General features: G+C 37.3%; 1 pseudogene across 2 annotated transcripts; it reads left to right on the forward strand.

Moving 5' to 3' along the window:
• The first annotated feature begins 1,200 nt into the window (after positions 1-1,200).
• On the forward strand, positions 1,201-2,671 carry LOC143735334 (ribonuclease-like 3 pseudogene; annotated as a pseudogene). Of its 2 annotated transcripts, none has more exons than XR_013203096.1 (2): positions 1,201-1,385; positions 1,600-2,671. The product of XR_013203096.1 is annotated as a ribonuclease-like 3 pseudogene, transcript variant X1 (transcript). The 2 variants fall into 2 exon arrangements; XR_013203097.1 differs by having other exon boundaries at positions 1,603-2,671.
• The last annotated feature ends 869 nt before the right edge of the window (positions 2,672-3,540 follow it).

A 3,540-nucleotide genomic window follows, 5' to 3' on the forward strand; every position in this document is an offset into this window, starting at 1 on the left:
TTACAATACAGATTGTATCAAAGCAGCTTCACAGTGATAGCATGAAAAAAATAAAATAAAAATACAACAAAGTTTGTTTCTAGAAGAAAATTGTCGTCATCATAAGTAAGGCAGATCAATAATAGTGTTGAATGTTTAAATGTCCCCAACTAAGCAAGCCAAAAGCCAAGGCTACAGTGGCAAGGAACCAAAACTCCATCAGGTGACAGAATGGAGAAAAAACCTTGGGAGAAACCAGACTCAGTCTCAGTTCTCCTCTGGCCAATTAACTAACAGTGTATGATTATGATTCAGGCAGCACTTAGTCAGAGGACAGATTGGATCAGAACATTCAGAATATTATCCAGATCCATCTGGTTGGAAGTCGGAGTCATCACGCCGGTATGGAGACCAGTTTGTTGAGGATCAGTGCCGATGCCTGTCATGTCGATGAGGCCTTCACAGGGCTAATGGGGCTGGTACTTCAGGGATGCGTTGTGGATGAGTCCAGGCGCAGGTCCACCATCTGATCTGGATACGGCCGGGAACTGGCTGACAATATTTTGGCAATATTCCGGCAGAAAATACAGGGCCAATATTAATTAAATTTAGTAATGACACATTTTGTTATTTTCTTCTAGCAGTTCTCTTAAGCTTTCACTGCAGCAATAAGGTTGTTGCTGATATAATATGTTTAAATTATTTCTACCACTTGGTTATTATCTCGTAATCTTCATCAGAGAAGTATATCATTATGAAACTCTTCATGTGTCACACGATTGAATGCTCACAGCAAACTTTGCAAGCGCTCTAGAATTTATAGCCTGAGGATCAAATCCTGAGTGGACAGGGACATTTTAAAGCCAGTGTCGTGATACCAAGTGTTAATATTTTATTATTTCTTAGGCTCCACTTTTGATAATTCTTGTGTAAGACTGCCCTTATGTAACTTCTTTTCGTTATGTTATGTGCACATCATGGACACACCTAGACAAAACAAGAACTAGGTCTAGAAACACTTATTCATTCACACGCAAACGGAAACTCAAGTCACGTATTTGAAGATTTAACCGTTGTTATAATATTTCTTAATAAGCTATAAATGGTATGGGTTGATCTTTGAGTGCTATGATTGGATGGTCTGGACATCATGGATGATTCTGCTTTATCGTGTGTATAAATATGGCCCGTTTCTTCTTCTGCTTGATCGTCTCCCGAGATCTGATCAACATCGCAGAATACATCAGGAGCCTGTTTCCAACTGATGACTGACAGCTCTGAGATCTGCAGATAATCTACCTGAAGATTCATCAAGATTAAGCCTGACTGCATTCGCTTGGCCACAGGTTTACTGCCACAGACTAAAGACTGCAACCTGCGTGAGTATCAGTTCACAGTTACACAAGGTAAGAACTTTAGAACTTTACTCAGAAAGTATAAAATATATAATACAGAAAAACTAAGGGACCCCACAGCTGGGTTAAACTACGTACAAGTAAAAACAAATGAAGGGTCCAATCATTTATTTTATTGAGTAGCTTATGTTCTTAATGAATCACAACCAAACTGCTTTATTAAGTCTTATATCAGTAAAGGTGTTGTGATGTGTGTGTTGTTCAGCAGGTCATGGAGATTCATCAGTCTGCTGTGATTCTTCTGCTGCTGCTCTTGTGTGTGTCGTTCTCCACTCATGCTCAACCAGAACATATAAAGCCCCGGTATAAAACTTTCCTCAAGCAGCATGTGTTTGGCAAAATGACTGTACAGAAATGTGACAGTGAGATCCCCATAAGAGAAATCGTACGCCCCGAAACCACCAATGGCTGCAAAAAAACCAACACTTTCATACAAGCAAATAAAAAACAAGTTAATGCAGTTTGTGGTAAAGCAGGAACTCCATACGGCATTTACCGTGTGAGTAACAATCCTTTCCCTGTGGTCATTTGTAAAAGACACAGTGGGGATACACATCCACACTGTGAATACAGAGGGGTTAGAGAGACTCGTAAGATTGTGGTGAGTTGTGAAGATGGCTGGCCTGTACATTACGCCGAAGACATAATTATTGTATAGATGACAGACTGAATAGAGCTTTACAATATTTTGATAATCATTTGTTCACTTCTTTTCTGTCTCCATTTGTTTTTAAATTGGAAAAAACATCAACAATCAGAATCAATCACAAAGCCAAAAATAAAATAGATAAATAAATACTTGACCTCAGTTGGAGGTTAACACGTCATAGTTTAATGAATTCATTGAAGCACAACTGTACATGTACATAATTATATTTGAGCAAAATAGAAAAAAAAGTTTTTTTCATGTCCTTTTGAAGAACAGCACAAAAGTTCAACTTATGGTAAAATAAAATGTACTTCTCTGTCTTTATGAACCAGAATATCTTCAAGGTCTCTCATCATTTACCTTAAATGAGCATAATGTTAAAATTACTTTGTTACTTATCTAAGTTGATGGTATATTCCTCACTTCTTCATGCATGTCTGTGTGTAATTGTGCTTTTCATGTGCAGATTCAGCGAGTCTACTGAATTTAAGCACTCTGTTAAAACTTTTTGAGCATTACAAAACTTTAATGGGAGTAGTGAATGAGCAAAAACAGATGAGGGAAGAAAGACACAGATATTTTTACACCTGTCTGTAATCCTCAATAAAACTTCTCTACTACCCTTAAACTCGTCTGCTGGATTGACTTGCAGCTCAACAACACTAACTGAAGGAAAAATATCCATTAATCCATTATTTTTGTCTTTGCTTTTTTTTTCAAAGTGTAAATGACAAGTCATCAACCACTTCATACTTGGTTTCTATTTTATATCCACACATTAAAATCAATTAATTATAATTAATAATTTATTAACAGAATTTATGACCACATTTTTTGTATTTGGAGCCAGTGGTTCTCGAGGACAAGTCCCCCCAAATTTAAAAATGGCCAAATTGTTGAGATGGCCAATCAAATCAAACTTTTACTTTTCCCAGAAGCAGAGCGTGAATTCCAGCGAGAAGACTCAGTTTAACGTTGAAAGAGAGTGAGGTATGATTTAGCAAAATATTTATTACATGTTAACTGTTTTGCGATATAAATGTTAAACGACCAACAGTAACATCCAGTCATGCAAACAACTTTTTTTTCTCACATATGTCCCTTTTGAATTGAAAATATGTGTTTACCTGATTCATGTATAGCCTAATCCTAACTGTGTGTGACGAGACAAGACACGTTTGACATTTTCAACATATTAGGCATGGAAATAAAAATAGGGACATGTGTGCATATTTTAATGCAAAATGTTCGAAATGATTACCGGTATTTCCCAACTAGAATTAGACCTAGAAACCCAGCTATGGCGTTATTTTTTAGTCAAAAGTTATGAGCGTGTAAGACATGCTCACGAGCACATTATGTTATTTCACACGCGCAAAAATGAACCTTCAGCTGGCATGATAAAAGTACTCGCGCACAAATTCAACAACCGAGAGGTGTACAGGTAGCTGCGAGCGAGCGCCTGGCATACTCTCATAGGTTAACTCTGCTTGTACA

This window comes from Siphateles boraxobius, unplaced genomic scaffold (genome assembly GCF_051911475.1).
Source record: "Siphateles boraxobius isolate OS27281-9 unplaced genomic scaffold, OSU_SipBor_1 13, whole genome shotgun sequence".
Classification (NCBI taxonomy): domain Eukaryota; kingdom Metazoa; phylum Chordata; class Actinopteri; order Cypriniformes; family Leuciscidae; genus Siphateles; species Siphateles boraxobius.